We start from the raw sequence: 21,308 nt of genomic DNA on the forward strand, positions 1-21,308 counted from the left end.
GCCCCACTGATGGGAGTTGGACTCTGATTGCTAACATAGCTCTGAAAGTGATCTGGAATAACTTGAACAAATTTCTTAAGATGTTCCACCTTTTAAGAATACCTAGCAAGTAGTAAATATCATTAAAATTAATTGTGCCAAACAGACTCTTACAATTTAAATTGAATTGTCAGCTTTGTGTAATAAAATGTTAAAATTATGTGTTGCACAAGGAATAAATTTAACCCAGTTATTTGACTCAAAATTAAATTAAAGACCGAATGCACTTACTTTTTAATAGGCTTTACATTGGTATATGACTTCCCTCTGAGTCATTTATCTCTGAGCCATATTTCTTTAAAGCGGGTGATATAAATTTGCTTTCTCTGGTTCTTTCCATCACTGAAGCACACAGTATTTCTCCCACTTAACTTTTTCTGGTGATAATCATTGGTGGATCTGAGGATGTGTAATGTTTCCTCTCTCTCAGATACAAGTAGAGAACTGTCTGTTCCCATACAGCTTCCCTCTCTTTGATTTGGATCAACTACTGGCCACAGTAGCATGTGCTAAAGATGCTGCTCCTCATTGCCCTGGTGTGGCACACCCTCCAGAGAAGGGTAACCAGACACAGCATAGGGCTGGGGGTCCCAGGTTTTGTTAATCTGGCAGACCCATACCAGAGCCCTTCTCAGGGTCTCAGACATCTTTCTGGACAGACCTCCACCTCCATCCCCTGAGTGTTTGCTCACCTGCTGGCCCCTGTGGCCCCCCTTGGAGGGACCGTCTCCATCTGGAATGGCTAAGCTTCCCTCTCACTCCCTGGGTTAAGTCTTTGCCAAATATTTCTTATGTCTGTTGAGCACGGCAAGAGGCATTCTCCCTGGTCCTGCAGCATCTGTTACTCATGATGATGAATGACCGGAGCATGTGGATGGAACTAGAAGGAGACAGGAACAAGGCCACCACTCCAGGGGGTGGGTTCCTAATGTATAGGAACCTCTCAATGCAAGAATCATGCTTCCCACACTGCAACCAAGTCATCCTGTGTGTCCACGGACCAGCTAAGTGGAGGCTGTGTATGTGCTCTCTTAGTACTGAGTCACTGTTTCATTGCGTGAGTTGGACTTTGAAGGAGAAAGAAAGCAATTATTTTTTCTGTGTTCAGTTGAATGCTTCTTCTTCCATAAGAAGTCTCAGGCAGTTCTTACAGAGTTAACAAATAGCCTCACTTTTCAGATAATAAAAATATCCACTTTAATTCAGAATTCAAATTTGTCATATGAATTTCTTCCCACCAGATTGGGCCTGAGGCAAGATGAGGAGTCAGCAGTGAGGTGGGCTGTCATGGCTGCTTCGTCACTGTTTTCACACCTTCTCCCTGGTTCCGACTGCCCACCCGCACCGACCGGGACTGAGGTAGAAGAGAAGGCAGGAGTCAGAGAGGGCGCACTCGGTGGGCACCACTGCAACCTGGTGCCAGGCTGACTTCTTCCCTCGGGCAGCACTTTTGTGGGTTCTTTGGGGTCTCCCCTTGGCACCTTGCTTAATATCATGGGCCTCTGACCTTCAGTTCTTTTAAAGAAGTCAAAGTCATTCCAGCCGGCCTCGCCCCCTCCCCATACCCGCGGCGTGCCCCTGTGTCCGGGTGCCATCCCCTGTGTCTTTAGTCGCCTCCCCGCAGGGGCCTCTCCGACCGCGGCCATTCCTTACAGGTGGAAGGCAGATGCCAGTCTGCACCCACGCAATTCCAGCCACACCGGTGAAGCTCTCCAAGTGGATTATGGGGTCTCTCTCACTTTGCTTAAGGAGGAAACCACTCCTGTCTTCCCAGGCCAGGGTGGCTGTGGTGTGAGAGCCCAGAAAGCCAACTCTCTTCACACTCACCCGTGTTGCTGGCTGCTTCAATGTCTGAAGAAATTTCTAGCATCCTCTTCTAAACTGTTGGGTGGGTGACAGAACTAGCTTTGGCCCACCCCTTTGTTGGCCCTACACAGATGATCTCATACCCCCTTTAGGGTAGCTCTCAGCTGCAGGGACTCACCCACAGGCCAGTACAGGAGGCATGTCTTGCTACTGTCCCATGACCGTTGTCATAAGGGTAGGAATCTAATTGTGTTAAATTTTGACTTGATTTTACTCCTAAATTTATTTTACAGGAGAGCAAGGAAGCAACACAAGCAACTACAGGGATTACCTTTCCTTCCAGGTTCAGACTCTGAACTTAACATGTGCTCTAATGGGAACACAGGATATAATTAGATGTGCCCGTTATATTTTTAGAAAGGAGATTTCAGATGGGGGAGGGGTGTGCATGTCCAGTGTACCCACATGAGACACTGAAAGGGAAGATGGGGCGTGAGGCACTCTGAAAGTCAGAATGACAACAAATGCTCTGGTGGAAAAGACCAGAGGGAGGTCTCTAAGGAAGGCCCTGAGAGCAAAGAGCTGGTCCTGTTACTTGAGCGCTGTGATGACAGGACCGGAAGCCAGAAGGGGAGGACCACGCCCAGAGGCACGTGCAAAGCAGGAGCCTGAACGCGGAAGGAAAGGTAAAGGCCAGGATGAGCTGAAGCTCGTGAAACAGTAAGACCAGCACCATGTTTTGTGTTTGATGCAAATAATTCCACTCCGTGCCAGACTCTGTTTTATGTACTTACAGTTGAATTTGTTTGATCAGCATGAAAGTAGGTACTGCTATCATCCCTGTCCACAGTGCGGGAAATGGTGCAGAGAGTTAAGACAACTGGTCCAAAGTCAGGCAGCTAGTAAGTAGCAAAGTGGGAATTCAACCCAGGGAGCCAGGTTTTGGAGCCTGTGCCCTTCACCACCACCCCTGTCACCCCGGTTCATCTATTTTGAGCTCTGCTAGGAGTTATGATCCTTTGAGGCTGTGGATTAGATTTTGGTCGCCTTTGCGATCCCAGCATTTTGCTCAGTGCCCGGCAAGTAGCACACACTCCGGGCTTGTTGAATTGAATTGTACAAGCGTAACAGGTAAAACGAGACTCCTGTGTCCTATTTTTGCCAAAGCCTCCAAACCGAGGATAATGGACGATGAGTACTGTCCCCATTTTGAATAAAGGGGCTGGCCACATCCACCTTGAACTTAGAGGAGGTCAAGCGGGCCAGGCAACCGCCTGGGCATGTGAAGAGGCGTGTTGCTCTTAGGAGAGAACAAAGATTTCCTTGGAGAGATTGTGTAGGAATAGAGAACATGGTGGCTTCCCTGCCCCTCCTCATCTCCCTCCCACCCCACTCCCTGGCCACCCAGAATAAGCAAAGAAGGGCCCTAGACAAGGGCAAGGGGAGATTAGAGTTATTTTTAGAAAGGGAAGCTGATACCTCACTGGCTGGCCAGGTCCTGGCTGATATACCAAACTGTCCAGCCTTCCTCATGCAGTGCCTAGACACTCACAGGAAGGAGAGCTTAAAATGTGGCCCTTGGGGGTTGGGGACCGGACTCACGCCTGAGGCAGCCTGAAGGCTGGGGGCTGGCAGAAGCTCCTGCAGAAGGCTGGCTGGCAGAGAAGAGAGGGCAGCAGTAGGAATGGTCTGCAAACCCAAGTTCGGAAAGGACCACAGGTGGCCAAGAAGCCTGCCTGCTTGGCGAGGGCAGCCAGCCCTTAGCAAATGCAGGAAGGGTGCTGGGGACTTGTAAGAGGCCACCTGAGAGCGTATGACCCCTGCTTGGGATGGTGGAGAATCCACTGAGAGAGTGTGTGTTCAGGGGTGGGTGGGGATGTGGGAGTAGTGGGAGGTAGGCACAATAAACCTTCAAACCTTCAAAATTCCCATGGGAATTTTCCAGTATGTACATGTCAGCAGTGAGAAGGAGCATTACACCGTTCAGAGCAAAGCACGGAACCTGGCCCCTCTCCCTGACCCTATTCCCTGGCCCTGGCCCTGGCCCTGGCCCTGGAGAGCCAGAAATAGCAGAGTGGGTGGGGGAAGGGTAGAAGAAGGAGCAGGTCTGACCTGAGCTGAGGTCATGGAGGGGAGAGAAAGTAGCCCCTTCTGTTGGAGACCGTGAAGTTTTGATTTAGAGCATGCTGGACTTTCTAATACCTGAACGTGACCAGAGTGCTCATCTGCCCAAGATGACACTCAGGCCTGGGGAAGGGAGCGCTGACGGGATGGACGTGAGGGTGGCAGTGGTGGGGGACACACGAAGCTGTTTCTTGATGTCACCCTACCCCATCCCCCCCCAATAACCTGTTACATAAGGAAGTGGCCGGTGGGCGGGGGATGTTCGCAGGCAGCCCTGCCTTCCCCAGCTCAAAGACAGGCTTTAAAGAAAAAACAACAACAGACCATTTCGGTGTTTCTGAAATCCAATGCCTTGTAAATCCAAGCACACATTTATTATTTTTTTTCCCTGAAGACATTTTTTCAAAATTTTATGCTGTCTTAAAATATATTGCAATTCAGGGGAATATTTTGCAATGATAGAGCCATTTACAGGTTGTTAAGTGCTCTCATGTGATTACAAGTTCAATGTCACTCTGTGGCCTTCCTGCTCTAGGAAGTTGCACTGTACAGCCTGGGTGGGGGTGGCAGGAAAGGGGCAGGATGGAAGTGAACAGGGATTGGTTTAAGACTGCAGGCAGAGAGCACAGGGAACTCCCACCACAGTCCTGGCAAAAGGTGTCAGGTAACCACAGGACAACCTCCGGATTCAAGTCCAAAGATGAGGTGGGGGCAGGAAGCTGATCTGAAATAATTGGTTGGCTGCATGGGACTGTGAGAGGAAGGGAGTCTGGAGAGCCTTTTAGAGGAAGGAATTTTAATTTTTTTAAGAGTAGCCATTCATATGTTGATGGACACTTGCTTGTCTCCGTGTCATGGCCATTGTGAGCAATGCTGCAGTGAGCACGGGGCCGCAGACCCTCTTCCAGATGGTGCTTTGGTTTTAAATACATGTCCAGGAGCAGGATCACAGGATCCTGTGGTAATTCTATTTTTAAGTTTTTGAGGAGCCTCAATACTGTTTTGCGTAGCCATTGTACCAATTTACATTCCCATCAACAGTGCACTAGGTTTCCTTTTCCTCCACATCCTCGCCAGCTCTTATTATCTCTATGAGGTGACTGATGTTAACTAAACCTATCGTGGTAATTATGTCACAATATATACATATATCAAATCATTATGTTGCATACTTTGGATCAAGATGATGTTATATGTCGATTATATGGCAATAAAACTAGAGAAAAACAAGTTATGGCAATAAAAAGGTTTTAAAAAGAGTAACACCTGCCTTCGCTTTAAATCTGTAGCCAGGAGGAGAACCACTAGGGGCCCAAGATGATATAGATGTTACAATTATGTAAATTCAGCCTAGGTAAGAATTTTATTCCTGAGGAAACGGACCCTATAAAATCAGATTAAACAATGTGTCCAAAGTGACACAACTGATAAATGATAGAACTAATCACCTCTCATTTTTCTTCAATTTTATCACAGTGCAAAAAGCCTTCGAAATGAAAGGGATAACGCAAAGATGTGTAGAAGGAAGACATAGCTTAGCATGATTAAGAAATAGTGAGAGAACACTTAGCTCAAGTTCAGAAGCACAGTTACCGCACAGCCAGTCTTGGCTAATGACAGACCTTGCCATTGCACAATGGCAGGACTCCCTGCTGAGTCAGGACAAGGTTTAAGGATTCTGCCCCCAGTCATCACCACCAACTGAACCTGTCTGCCCCCCGAAGCTGCCCCTTCCACATTAGTGTCCCCTCTGCCCTCCAGATGCAGCTTCCCAGAGCCCGGAAAGGACAGTGGCGGGTCCCAGAACCCTGGTCGTCATCTTTGAGACAATGGGGAATGAAATCTCCCAAATACCAAAAAAAAAAAAAAAAAAAGAGGTATTTCAAAAGTGGAAACAGGAGGATTGCTATTTCCTGGAAAAATTCTAGGACTGCATATTTAACAGAAGAATCGAGGCTTCTTGGAAAATAAGGATCTGAGTGTTCGCCAGAGCAAGTCAAACAACAGGAACCTCATTGCTTTCTCACAGCGTTAGTAGCCTTGCATGTGAGAGGAGCTCACAGATAAAGTATTTCATAAAGTTCCTGTGAAACATATAGAAATAAATTAATTAAATAAAATATGGCTTGGTAAATTCATGCGTGATTAAAAACCCTGTACCCAAGGAGAATAAGCTGCTCTGTGAGTGGATATCCATAAAGCATTTGTTGAACCAGAATTGGTTGACTGATTGATTGATTTTATTGCAGTCAAAAACCTTTGTTAATGATTTGAAGCAATAGCAAAAAGAGTCTATTGGTGGAATTATCGGACATTTCTGATAAGACCATGATTATGTGAGTAAATAACGTAGGTATGATCTCTATTTGTAGATAAGGATAATTTAAACCCATTGTTCATGGAGAACAATTTGGTGTGCAGAACATTCTGACTGGTACCCTAAATCCTTTTTGGGTGATAGGAACAGGGACTTCCCTGCAGGGGATACCACCTGGGACTAATTCACATCTTTTTGTGGTACATAATGACATTGCTACCCAGTCATAGCGTTTTTGATGGAGCTCAAAGTATCATCTAATCAATCTCGGTGTCACTTTCAGTTGTTTCTTTTAGCTAAACATTCCGAGTTCTTCCAAGTCATAATATGCCATAACATTTAGACTTTTAGCCTCCCCCACACACCTTGCTCTCTATCCTCTGAGCGCGGTCTAGTGTTCCTCTTAAAATGTGGCACTTAATTATCAACTCCAATACTCTAGGTAATGTTTAATCACCTAGGAGCACAGTCTAATGATGTCTCCAGCCTTGATTTAGAAACTGTTCTTCTATTAACAGTCTATCGACTCTGCAGTGCATGCTTCCCTCACTTGGCTCTTAGTGAGCTGTAACCTTAAAGCTCCCAAGTCTTTCTCATCGGAACTGCTGTTGAAACAAGAATCTCTCCTCTTGTCCCTGTTGATTATTTGGGAACTGAACAAATGGGTATACATTTATTCCTATTACATTTTACCTTATTAATTGTAGCTTAAAACGTCAGAAAAAGTCTTTTTTAAGACGTAAATGTATCATCCAAGGATTGGTTTAGCACACGACATCAGCATTCAATTAACAAAAACCCAAGTGCCCACTATATGCTGGGCCATTTTGGCTTCCAAAAGGTTTCACAGAAATGCTCTACTCTCTAATAGTGGGCAATTGTGTGTCTGACCTGACCTCTCCATTCTATCTCTTCCCCGAAACAGCTCCTTCAGCAATTTTCCCATTTCGGTAAATGTCCACTCTATCATCTAGTTGCTCGAGACAAAATCCTTAGAATCATTTATAACTTTTCTCTTCTTCTCACATACCACATCCCATCCATCAGTAAACCCCGTGGGCTCTGCCTTTGAAGTCTAACCAGCTACAGACCCCTTCTTGCCACCTCTGCTCTTATTAGCACGGAGCAGAGCCACCCTCCCCTCTGGCCTAGATTATTGCACTGGCTGTTTAACTGGACCCCTGATTTTCACCCAATGTGCTATAGTCTATTTTTAACTCACCAGAGGACGATGCTTTTAAAACATCATTCCTATGGTCAAAGCTTTCCAGCATGTTCCCCCATCCACCTCAGTAAAAACCTATCTCTTCCAGAAACCAGAGCCATGGTTTCTCTCCCAGCTACCTCTGACCTCATGGACCACCCTCCCTCTTGTTCACACCTGTCCCCACTCCCTTGCTCTTTCTCAGGTGCGCCAAGCAGAGTTCATGCACTATTGTTCCCTCTGATTCGTTTTGTCATGGCTTATTTGCTCATTTTCTTCAGATCTCTGCCCAAATGCCATGTCACCAGTGAGGCCTAAACATAGCCATACTTACCACCTGCACTGTGCTTTCTTTCTCTCTACAGGACTTAACACCATCTTGTTTATTTGTGCATCACCTGGCAATCCCTAATAAAGTGTCATTTCAATAAAGGCAGAGGCTCTGTTTGGCTCACATCTACAGAGCCTAGATCAGTGCCTGGCATGCTGGAGGCTGACAGTAAATACTTGTTGCTGAATGAGTGAATAAAAGGAATGAATGAAAAGCATGTACAACAAGACACGACATTTAAGAGGTCAAGCATTGGATGAACGAAGGACTAGCACTTGATAGTGCTTGGTACATAGGAATCACTCAGTAAATTCTTGTCAAATGAATGCATTAAAGCATTTAGAACAGTGGCAACACATAGTAAGCCTTTGATGTTTATTATCCAAATGTCAAAACTCCAATATCAAGGGGTGTTCCTTTCTCCCAAACTCCCAAAGAGCAAAAGAAGCTCCTCATTTGGCCCAGAGGGTAGGGAAAAGGAGAACTCAGAATGAGCAGGGTAGGAGGCCCACCCTGAGGGTCCCTAGTTCAGTAAGCCCCAGGATGGAAACTGGGAATTCAAGGACCCTGGGTGGGGTTACATCCCCATTCTGTGTGTCCACAGAGGTTTTCATGGTTCTCATCAGTTCTGACTGTGGATCTCTGAATATTTGGGGATTGAGAGTATCATCTCTTGAGCCCTACAAACATGTCCTTAGTATCAAAGGGCACAGGGAAGAGAGGTAACTCATTCTGTAAAAGTTGTATATACCAATGGCATATTTCACAGACATAGAACAAACACTTCGAAAATTTATATGGAACCATAAACGAGCTCGAATAGCAGCTGCTCTTTTGAGAAAGAAGAACAAAGTAGGGGGGATCACAATACCTGATATCAAACTGTATTACAAGGCCACTGTAATCAAAACAGCCTGGTACTGGCATAAAAACAGGCACATAGACCAATGGAACAGAACAGAGAGCCCAGAAATCAACCCAACTCTCTACAGTCAATTAATATTCGACAAAGGGGGCAGTAACATAAAATGGAGTAAAGATAGCCTCTTCAACAAATGGTGTTGGGAGAACTGGACAGCTACATGCAAAAAAATGAAACTTGAGCACAGACTTACACCATACACCAAAATAAATTCAAGGTGGATAAAAGACTTAAATGTAAGTCATAACACCATTAAAGTCCTAGAGGAGAACATTGGCAAGAAAATCTCAGATATTTCACGCAGCAACTTCTTTACTGATATGTCCCCTAGAGCAAGGAATGTAAAGGAAAAAATAAACAAATGGGATCTCATCAAAATAAAAAGCTTCTGCATGGCTAAAGAAAACAGTATTAAATTAGCAAGACAACCAACTGTATGGGAAAACATATTTGCCAATGATACCTCAGACAAAGGTTTAATCTCTAAAATATACAAAGAACTTACACGACTCCACTCTAAGAAGACACCCAACCCAATTAGAAAATGGGAAAAGGACTTGAACAAACACTTCTCCAAGGAGGACATACAGAACATTCAGAGACACATGAAGAAATGCTCAATATCGTTAGCTATCAGAGAGATGCAAATTAAAACCACAATGAGATACCACTTTACACCAGTCAGGATGGCTATCATAAACAAAGCAACAAACAACAAATGTTGGAGGGGGTGTGGGGAAACGGGGTCCTTAGTTCACTGTTGGTGGGAGTGCAGACTGGTACAACCATTATGGAAAACAGTATGGATTTTTCTCAGAAAAATAAAAATCGACCTGCCTTTGACCCAGCAATTCCACTGCTAGGATTATATCCTAAGAATCCTAAAACATCAATATCAAAGAACCTATGCACCACAATGTTCATAGCAGCACAATTTACAATAGCCAAGAGTTGGAAGCAACCTAGGTGCCCATCAGTAAATGAATGGATCCAAAAATTGTGGTACATATACACAATGGAATTCTATGCCAGAGAGAAAGAAGGAGCTACTACCCTTTGCAACAACATGGATGGAACTGGAAAGCATTATGCTGAGTGAAATAGGCCAGGTGCTGAAAGACAAATACCATATGATCTCACCTTTAACAGGAAGCTAAACAACAAAACAAACAAGTAAGCAGAAAAAAAACCCCAAAAAACAAAGACACTGAAATAGAGAACAAGGGGATAGTGACCAGAGGGGAGAAGGAAGGGAAGTTAAGGGGAAAAAGGGGGAGGGATTTGGAGGAACAAATAGGAAGGACACAGGGACGAGAACTAAGGGGGGGAGGAAATGGGAGGGAGGTGGGGAGCAAGGGGCAGGGGAGGCTGGGATGGGAAAAATAGACAAAAAACTGTACTTGAAAAATAACTAAATAAAATTTAAAAAAAAAAAAAGTTGTTTGTGCTTGATCTTAGTGAATGAAATGCCACTATTCAAGAGGTTAACTTTGAACCCCTGAAACTGTATGTATAACTGGAATACTTGAATTTGTAAAAAAAATCTGTTAGAACTGTTCCAAGGATTTATCAGCTATTTGTTTCTTAGTGAGGATTAGTCTGCTCAGCTTTTTCCCTCCAAACTCCTAATGATACCAATCTCAACTCAAGAATGGGAGTCTTTGCTTGGGATGGAAGAAAGATTAAGAGAGAGGAGTTTTATAACTAAGTCACCAGTGGAAAGAACAGTGCAGGCATTTTTGCAAAGAGATGGGCCTCAGAATGATAGAGTCAAGCAGATGGGGGGTAGAAGTTTGGGGGTGAGGTTGGGATCAAATGTAAATTTCTTCCAAATGAAAACCAGGCAGCATCCTTATTGACTGTGCGCATTGTGTGAGGCAGGAAAACCAACCCTCGCGACCCTAATCCAGGGCAACGGTTTGATGCTAATTCATTTGGGCAGCTGAACCCCAGGGAAACCTGTATGTGAACGTTTCTCCAAGCTTGTTTTTTCTTTCAGCTCCTTTGAAGGGTCTCAGTTTACAAGACTATGTCAATACGCATGCAATCCGACCGAAGCATCTAAGTGTATACAGGGCTCTGTGGCTGGAACTGGCGCGGAGTCAGGAATCGAGTGGGGTTGGCAGCAGTTTGTCCTCCTCCTCCCTGCTCGCCTGGAAACTGGGTGAATTTTGTAGGTCTGACGTGTTGACGCTGCAAATGCTGGCTCTTATCTCTAAGGAGCCCTGTTGCCTCTTTGCCTTCACTTTGCCACCACAAGGATGCTGTCCTCCTCCTCAAAGACCCACAGAGAGGCTGGTCCCCAGGGGGGTCCATTAGTAAAAATCACACAGAGAAAACTCACCAAGGGAAAATTGATCACTGAAGGATGATCGATTCTGGGCTTGTGTCTAATGTTTACTCATAGATTCTTGATTGCTCGATGGGTAGTCTGTAAGGCTAGAGGAACGTGAAACACAGAAGGTAAATTGCCAGAGCTGCTTAGAGATCTGTGATACACATTTGGAGCCCCAGAAAACTTAAAGTCACCAATGCAGACCCTTACTAGGTCCTTCAATGCCCCCTGCTGTGTTCCAGCCACGTGGTCCTGGGCCCCATCCTCAAGGCCAGGAGCCCTCACAGGAGCCCTCGCACTATGGAAGTGACCAGTCCATCTGTGGTTAATTTTACTTGTCAGAAAATAATTTAGAACTGATAATAACAGTAATTAATTTACATTAACATTAGTAATACATTCACATTAACATAATTAAATATGATTATTTTATGACAGTAGGAATAGCCCTAATTACTCCCAGTTTGGTTCTTAGAACTCAGTGGTAGTTCACTCAGCTTTTTCCCTCCAAACTCCTTGTTAATATCAGTCTGAACTCAAGCATAGGAATGTTGCTTGGGAAAAAACCACAAGTCCTCATGTCCAAGAGCACGGTCACCAGCCCTATATCATCTGCTGTGAGCTTTTACAATGCAACGGGCAGGGCGGGTTGCTGGTGTTAATAACGCTGTGGCTAGCAGGACACAGGGCTCGCCACAAGGTGGGCGTCACAGCAGGTGCTGGCTCCCACGTGCATCATTTCATTCCCACCACAGCACTACAAAGAAGATGGCCTTGCCTCCACTCTGCCAGTAAGGAAACTGAAAGGTTAGGGTGACAATGCCAATCAGGAGCAGAGCTGAGAGTTGAACCCTGGTGGGTTTGATGTCCAAGGTCAGGCTCCACCCATGACATCCCCTCTGCCTGCTCTTTGTGGGTGCTTTGGGCTGGGCTGGATGACAGCTGTCATAGTAGAGCTCTCAGCTAACCACAGAAGGACCTGAACAAGGTCAGCTCAAGGTCATTTCTCCTTCAGTTTCTCCTCAGCCTAGCAGAAATACGTCCCCAACTGTGACTGCCTACAGGGAATTACAGGGAAGCACTAACATTCAGTGATGTTCCTGGGTTCCCTGAAAACCCATGATGCCTGCCTTCATCTTTCACATAACAACATGGAGTGTAACAGTCCATGATGCAATCCAATAGCAGAATCTCGGAGTTGTTCTAGACTTTGCATCTAGCCCATGCTTTCTTCCTGAATTAGCTGTTGAAAATGATCTTACAAAGAGGGAACTGAAGGCTTATGGAAAAAGTGAATAAATGAGGGTGCTCTTGCATCCCCCTTCATAGTCTTTATCCTTGTGCCTTTATACCCCTTTAAGCTCTCATTGCTATCATGTCAGTAGGCTTTCAAGAGGAAAGGGAGATAAATGAAAATGTCCCATCTGTTATCTTCACCCAAAAGTCCCTAACAGCTCTATAAAAAGACCTGGTTTACTATCAATTGTAGATAATTTTGACATATTTGTATTTTTAAGGACAGATGTGGCCTCATTGTGACTATTTCAAGTTTATGGGCTATTTTTACTTTCTGTTCTGAAGAGAAAGCTTCCTATTTCAAAACAATGCTTTGGTTTCCTTTTTAAACACATGTTTACTAATGACCCTACAGAAGAAAATATAAACCTCTCCTTCTTCGGGCATTGGAGACTTGTATTAATGAGAAGCACCCTCAGGAAATAGGAAAGCTCTAAATCAGTTTCCTTTCAATATTCGGTGTTACGTATTCATGTCAGAATTTCTACAATGCTTCTAATGAAGTGCTCACATAACGAATTGTACAATTACCACAAAACCGGGTTCTAACGAGCAATTATCATTCCAAGCAAGAACATTCCAGGCTTTTGCATTCTCCTTCTCCCAGACTGGAGGCTAACAAGTTGTAACGAAAAAAAACGAATGGGGAGGAGGTGCCAGGAGCATAGCACTCAGTCCAACGGGCTCTGATGAACCCAGTTCTCCTCCAAGTTTGTAGGTGGCAATGCAGGTAAAGAAAATGGGTTGCCAGGGCCCGTGAGGGCTGTTGGTGGGAATGTAAATTGGTGCAGCCACAGTGGAAAATAGTATGGAGATTCCTCAAAAAAGTAAAAATAGAACTACGATGTGAATCCCATTTCTGAGTGCATATCCAAAGGAAATGAAAACCAGGGTCTCAAAAAGATTTCTGCACTCCCGTGTTCATTCACAAGAGCCAAGATAAGAAAACAACCTAGTCAGTCAGTGAATGAGTGCATAAGGAAGATGTGATATGTTCATGTGTATGTGTATATACATGTTTATATATATATAGTTATTCAGCCATAAGAAAGGAAGAAATCCTGCCACTTATGACAACCAATAGATGCCCCTAAAAAACATTATGGTAAGTAAAGTAAGTTAGACAGAAAAAGACAAATACCATATGAGTGGGACCTGAAAAAGCCAAACTCACAGAAATGGAGACTAGAATGGGGTGGGGGGAGCTATTGGTCAAAGGGCACGAATTTCCAGGGAGAAGCTGAATAAGTTCGAGTGATCTGATGCACAGCACAGGGCCATAGTTTCTAATTCTGTTTCAAATACCTGAAAGTCTCTATGAGAGTAGACCTTAAATGTTCTTCCTTCATAAAAGAAATAAGAATTGCGTGTTAGAGATGTTAACTAATGCTATGGCTGGAATCATTTTGCAATATGTGAGTGTATCAAATCAACACTTCAGACACTTTAGACTTGCACAGTGTCATGTGTCCATTATATCTCGACAGAGCCTGGAGAGGGAAAGGAACATAGGGTCTCAGCTACAGTCCCAGATCTTTCCTGATCCACACGAGCTTTTCCATGTTAGAGATGGAGCTGGAGGGTGTGGGTGTCAGGCATGAAGTAATGACTTACATGGTTGTGGCTGTGAACTGAGTCTCTATCCTTTTCTTTTGTTCTATGGATTCGTGGTGTCAAATAGCTAAAGGAGAGAAAGTCTGTAAATCATTGCTGTAGTTATAATAAAACCTGCATTTACTGAATGCCCATCTTGTGTGGGTTGTTATTGAAGGTGGCTTCCATGCCTTATTTTGTATTCTTACAGCTTATGAGGAATATTATATAGATGTAAAAGCCTAAGCTTTGAGATGATAAGCAAAGCGGTCAAAGACTATGGGCAAAAATAAAGTATGCCTGGCTCCACCCTCTAGCTAGCCTTTGAGGAGGAAGCCACTGTCTTGGATGGACTCTTCCTGGCTTGCTTTCTGATCCTCTGTTTAATCCAGATTAAGCCATTTGTTCACCACCTGCTTTCTGGAACCTGCTTTGCACAACTCCAAAGTCCCTGATTATTTGTAGCTTAAAGCAGCGGGTTGCAAACAGCGTACCATAAGAGTTTTTAAAACGTGCAACGCCTGACTCTTTGGTCAGAGGCACTCACCTCTTTTCCCTTAGATGGTCAAGTGAAAAAATAACAACTGCCAACACAGCAATAGCCATCTAGTGTGAATGCATCAAAATTACACTTTTTTTTGTCAGATTGGCAGAAAATACATTTTTAGTGGGCTGCAGGGTTTTAGTAATTAGTTTATGTGAGCCATGAGATGAAAAAGGTTGAAAACCACTGGCCTAGGGTGATGTGATGTGCGGGTTGTGCTTTGACCTTCTGCTTTCCTCACCGGGATGGTAAGACACGATGGAAATCACGTGCCATTGTTATTGGTTATGGTGCTTCTGCTGCACGTATCAGAAAACTCCAAATTGCCCACCTTAAAAAGTACAGAGAATGAATCCTCTCACATAAAATAGGTCCTGGTAGAGACCACATCTAGGCTTAGTTAAGTCTGTGACTCAGCAATGCCACCAGAGCCCTAGGCTCTCCTGTCTTCCTGCTGTCATCCTCAAGACCCTGGCAAGGTGGCCATCCCTGTCCCAGGCACCACATCCTGGCACAAGGGCCTCCAGGGGACAAAGAGGAACAAAGGGCCTCCAGAGGATGAAGAGAGCTGCGATCTGCTCTCCAAGTCAAGGCAACATGTCCAAGAAGCCCACAAACAGGCTTATTATTGTGCCTCACTGGCAAGATTGGGTCTCCCTTAAACCCATCACTGACAAGGGCACAGGACGGCAGTGATCTGCTGAGACCAGTTTGGGTTTGCTCCTGAGTCAGGTTGAGAACAGTGAACATGTGGACACAGTCTGGGCTCTGGCAGCAAGGAGCAAGGAAAGGCCTGGCAGCTGGGCGGAAACCCGGCTATGCCCAACCTCTCTGAAGACAGAGCACCTACATCCAAGGTCTTCATGCTTCTATACTTTTGTACCGTTGCCCAGATGAGAGGTGGAGGAATGAAAAGGGTTGTTTTGGGACCACAGCTGAGGAGCCACCAAGAAACAAAAGAAACTTCATCTATGTTAAGATTTCAACTAGACGATCATCGTATTTCCATGAATTTAGACAAGTGCTATAACAGAAATGCACTTACCTGTCAATACTACAAAGCAGCAATCAACTAGGAATCCATGGAGAAATTGATATTTACCTTTTAGGCTAAAGTTTAAGATTGGGCTGTTATGTGCTGATCAGAGACCAGGTGAAAGCTGGAACCAAAGGTGTGAAGACAATGGCAGAAAGGGTTGCCGCAAACCCCTGAAATCTAACTCCAGCATTCTGAGCTCCTCCCTGGAGTTGGCACGTTGCACTGCTTCCCCCGGTGGCTTTTCGACACGGTTCTCTGCCAGGCTAACGACAAATGGCGCAGCCTGCAACTCTTCTTATGTATCATTTGCACCGTCAGCATGAGATTTTCTCAGTTCAGTAAAGTGGATCGTATAGGAAGGTTGGATTCCCCTGTGCTATTCTTGAAGAAATTGAGCAGTAATGAGCTTCTCCACTATTCATAAAGTATTTTCCATTCTTAGAAGAAAAGAACTGCCCATTATGAAAAAGTAACATCCCTAATTATCAGTCATTAAGCTCCCCACCGACCTCAGCCAATAATCAAATACATGAAAAATATTTCTTTTTAAGATACAAATCTGATGGTGTTACTACCTATTCAAAACCCTTTTATGGTGTGTTATGGTCCATGGAACAAACTCCAAACTATTAACAGAACACCCAAGACCCTTGGGAATCTGGTTCCTCTTATAGCTCCACTTCTTTTTCTCCAGTTTTACCATGTCCCTCACCGTTTCTGGCTGGTGCGAGCTTTCACATTTCTGTACCTTTGTCTAACTTCACTCCTTTGTGTCCACCGCTTAAATATCTATCCATCTTTTAAAACACCGATCAACACCAGTTCCTAGGGACTTCCAAGCAAGACCTGGGTGTAGGTAAACACAGCTTGCCTCCTCGCACAACCACAGAAAAAATTACAACTGACCAGAAAACAAATATCATCCAGAATCATCAGAAAAAATTGAGCCAATGGAAGTCTGACAACCAAGGAATTGAAGAAGCCACATGAACCCAGATGGGTAGGAGGGATAGAGACACAGAGACACGTGCAGAAGCAGGAAGACACAGAGGTGAAGACTGGCTGGTCCCACACCCACATGTGGTGGATAAGATCGGGAGGCATACTCAGGATCGAGGGTCCCAGCCACATGGCAGACCACCTAGCCCAGGGTCCCAGTGCCGGGGAGAGAAGTCCCTACAACTTCTGGCTGTAAAAACCAGTGGAGACTGGGGCAGCAGAAGAAACTGTGGGACTCTCGGGAGTCTTCTCATAAAGACCTCACAACGGACATAGGACTTACGCACACTAACTCCCTTTGGGCTCCAGCACCAGGGCAGCTGCTGGAAGGGCACCAGTGGTACACGGGGAGAAAGTGAAGTGTCTGGCATCAAGGACTGGTCTTTAAAAATGTTCAATGAGCCTCTGGCTCTCTCTGCATCTTTTGTGGGTAGAAGCCCAAATCAGAGGATGAAGGAGCCTTGACACCTGAGTCATCACTTGGGTAGGAGAGCTGCCCATCCTCCTGGAAATCACAGGAGGGAAAAACCAACTACTACTACATTGGGCCACTGAGATTTGGAGATAACTGGTTAGTACAACATAGCTTAGCTTACCTCGGCTAATACAAAAGAATAGAGGGGACCATGTATTATTCATTTTTTATTCCTCAGGTGCTCGGTGCTTTGCACATTTTTTATCCAAAGTGAGATGAAAAGTGAAAAAAATAGCTGTCATAAAAAGCATATGTTTTCACCCGAGAAAGGACTGAAATCCCCTTAAGGGAAACACCTCTGTTTCCTGTGAACGTGAGATTAATGATTTAACAAACATGGGCTTCTGCTGTTTGCTGGCAGACTTTGGCAATAACAGTGAGGGGAAATTGGGGTGGAAAGGCCGGCTGTCCCGTCCTGACAGCAGGCCGGCTGTCCTGCTTTCTCGGGCCAGGGCTCCGAGTGCCCTCCGCAGCCAAGCCGTCCCAGCGCCACCCGCCCCAGGACGCCCACCTGTCCTCTAATATTATTCCCTGCAAGATGGCGCAGTTATCTCTTAGAACCCACCTCAGATTGCCATGATTTGCCTGGTTTGCTGGAGCTCCAAATCAGACAGGAAGCCCCATAAGGGCAGGAACCACATCTGCCTTGTTCGCTGTTATTTCCAGACCCCCCGGAGGACGTCTGGCTCCCAGCCGATGCGCACTCCCAGTGACGGGTGCGGTAAGGAAGGACCCAGGAACACCGAGTAAAAACTCACTGTGTGTGGCGGGGAGCAAATAGCTCACCCTTCTCAAGTCTCCAAGTCACAGCTGGACACAGTAAAATAATCAATGCTGCTTCCCAGAAAAGGTAAAATTATGTTCAGTAAAATATATTTAAGGAAAAACAGAACATGACTGATGTGCTAAAAATATGTCCCTACAGCATGATTAAAACAAGATGACTTCACATGGATAAGAAGAAAGTTAACTGAAAAAAATCATCCAATCCAACATAATTCTCCCAAGAGCCAAAATACAGGAGAAATTACTAATCATTCTTTTACCAATCCCTGAGCTCATTTCTCATCAAATATTTGCTGTATGTCCAGTACGTATAGAACACTTCCCTAGAAGCTGCTGAGAATTCCTAGTAGATGCTCCTCCTCTATGCTCCTCCTCCTCCTCTTCAGTGGCTTATAATACAGTTGAAAACACAAAGGAGAGTGGCCTTGTCTCCTACGTGCGTGTGTACCTGAGACCAGGGGCCATACGCCCTCTATTCCCATTCTGAGCCCACTGTTGCACCTGACACAGAACTCTAAGCTTAGTGACTATGACACTGAGTGCGAACCCTAATTTCCAACCTTCACCCCTATCTGCCCACATCCTCCTTATATAATCCTTTCTGTGAAAAGATGCATTGCATTCCACATATTAAACACTCTACGGATTTACCATTAAACCCTGCTTTGTGGTTAAACAAACACACCCAGTGTTCACTTTTCTGTGGGTTTCCCTCATGAAGAAAACTTACCTCTGCTCTCTCGTCCCCTACCGAAAAGAATGGGGTGCTTCCTCCTTCTCGCCCAGTTCCTGTGGTCCGTGGGCACCAGCCTGTAATGATGCCAGGTCACTAGGATGTTCCAAAGCCATGTCCGGCTTGCCTTTCAGACTTGCCGGAATTGCTGCCTGCCCCCTTATCCCCAGCCAGAGACAGGGGTTCTATCCAGACCCTGGGAGATACGAGCTCCGACCGGTGGAGGCCTTTCTCCTTTGCTCTTGAGGGACTCCTACCCCCAGTGGACAGCCAGACGAATATTTCCGTTGATTTTTGTAAACTCCAGGTAGTCTAATGTGTTCCCTAAGAGGGAGCTCAGTGGAGTGCAGAGAGCACTCAGTCAGCGAGCAGTCCAGGAAAGTTGGTTTCATGTCTGGTCTGCCCCTCACAGGGTCATCCAGGGCCCGCCAGGTCTTAACCTCTCTAGGTTGGGCCAGAAGGTTATCACCTTTCAACTCGAAAAAAAGCCACCAGCATGTTTTTCATCCTAACAGTATAGATTCTATTGACCAATATATTGCGTTATCTCTTCTTGGGGAAAAAACAGTTTGCTGATATGGAAGGTGACTAAGAGTCCTGTCTGCTGAATTGTCATCAATCAAGACAGAGCCCAGCACCTGTCGGCCATCGGGCGAAGCTGCGTGAAAGAATTTGATATCGTGAGGTGATTCTCTAATGTTTCTCAGTCTCAATATTGGCTTGACTCTTGGAGCTTTTTTTCCATGAGGCTATTCTAGCAAATGGGATATTTCTACCAATACACCGTATGGTGTTGTCTAAGTTAAACAAATAGCAGTCTTGAATGGAAGCCAGTTTGAACAGCTAGAACTTATCTGTATGTGCGATGATAATCAGCTGCCTAATCCACTTCTTTGTCCCAGTTAGTGCAGAAATCCTATGTCCCTGGATAGTGATGAGACTCCCTAATTATCCAAACAACTGTTTAGAATTTATCTCCACTTCACTCTGGAGATGGGCATCTGAAGAGTTCTTTCCCCTGTGCTTCTGGAATATGAAGTAACAGCACTCCCAGATCCTTCATTAAACAACCACTTAGCTATCAAGGTCATGCAACAGAGTGCAATGAAGCACTCCATCAATCATTTAGAGACAGGCTTTTAGAGGCAGTGTTCTTTGTCACTGTCATAGCTGCTATTGCGAGCAGGTGGAGAAAAATCACCACCTCGTCTCTTTTCGCCAAGCAGAAGGCTGCTAACCAGGTTCGAGACCCAAACTGGAGAGCTTTCCTGAGTTAAAGGGCCTGTGTGGGCTACCAACTCCCAGAAAGGAGACTGACGGGTGAGTGGAGACCGTTCCTGTTCTGAACTCATAGGCTGGCAGCCCTGTCTCTGTTTTCTCAGGCAGGTTGGTCTAGCAACGCATTCACTGGGCGAACTGGCCCAATACGTTCTCTCTCTCTCTCTTTTTCAATTACAGTTCGTATTCAGTACTATTTTGTATTAGTTCCAGGTGGACAGCATAGTGGTTAGATAATCATATACTTTACAAAGCGACCCCCACGACATTTCCAGTCCCCACCTGGCACCATACACACTCATTACCGTGTTAGTGACCGTATTTCCCGTGCTGTCCATTCTTTGGGTCCCTGAGCAGCAATCCAAAAGCTGCTTGTGACGCTGGCCAACCCAGACAGAAATCACTCCCTCTCCGTGAACACCCACCAGGCAAAATAATCAGATACCAATTACTTGGCTGAGTGAGGACAAAATAATTGGAGTGGCCCATGTTGCCGGGGTGATTTCTGCAGCTTTGGGTTGGCATTTATTTAAGCCTGCGGCAGCACGCTTTCTTCCCGTGAACAGTTGTTAATTAGAATGGGTTTCTTTTCCTTAATGGATTGACAATTCCTCCTATTACATTTTAAAATAATCTTTAAAAGTTTGGTTTCCTCAGGATGGAAATGGCATAAGCTGCAGGGGATAGCAGTAAAGGGCATTGGGCACTAGGTATTTCTAATGCAGGATTTTTCTAATGGCATTTTTCTAGCGTTCTTACTTTGTAAAGCCTCCAGATGTTCCACGGCGACATTTCAAGGGATCTCCCATTTCCCTAGGTCTCAGGCAGGGTGAATTACTTAGCAATGCTTTTAGGAAGCAGAGTTTGACATTGTGCTGCTGTTTTCATATTTTCCACATGCTGTGTAAGTGACTAATGGATCACCCTCCTTTTCCTCTAATGCAGGAGGGAGAAGGCCCAGTGGGTCCCCAGCTGTGCAGAGATCACTTTGACCAGAATGCTAAGATGGTGTGACGGAAGTCACCTGTGTTTACTTTTGCTTCTTCCTTGATCTCACAGATATTGAAGGGCTACGAAGCTACAATGTGTTTCCCCTTTTTCTCCTCTCTTCTTTTACCTGTAGGAAATAGTATTTTAATGGGCTCGCTATGTGGCAGGAACTATTTCAAGGGCTTACCATGTGCAAACTCCTTTTACCCTCACAACCACCCTATGGGGTGGAGGCTCTCACTGTGCCCATTTTAAAGACAAGGAAGTTGAGACACAGTGGATTTAAGTTACATGTCTAAATGCATAGCTGGTAGATGACAGGATTGGAATTAAACCCAGGCCCCCTCACGCTTGTATTCATGCTCTTTACCATTTCACAGACTGAGAGTAGTGAGTGGGCCCTGAGTTTCAGCTGTGTGGTGATAGGAGGAATATCAGTGATATAAGGATCCTTCGGAGGAAACCACACGTATAGTCTTGAGCATTCAGACCAGTTA

General features: G+C 45.0%; 1 long non-coding RNA gene across 1 annotated transcript in view; it reads left to right on the plus strand.

The window, feature by feature from the left end:
• Positions 1–2,469: 2,469 nt before the first annotated feature.
• The window catches only part of LOC128626611 (uncharacterized), a 29,731-nt gene continuing 10,892 nt past the window's right edge, over positions 2,470–21,308 (plus strand). The window contains exon 1 of the long non-coding RNA XR_008390582.1: positions 2,470–2,531. This is a non-coding gene — a long non-coding RNA (uncharacterized LOC128626611). The remainder of the gene's footprint in view (positions 2,532–21,308) is intronic.

The sequence above is a fragment of the Artibeus jamaicensis genome, unplaced genomic scaffold, assembly GCF_021234435.1.
Source record: "Artibeus jamaicensis isolate MK-2021 breed Jamaican fruit bat unplaced genomic scaffold, CSHL_Jam_final scaffold_833, whole genome shotgun sequence".
Classification (NCBI taxonomy): domain Eukaryota; kingdom Metazoa; phylum Chordata; class Mammalia; order Chiroptera; family Phyllostomidae; genus Artibeus; species Artibeus jamaicensis.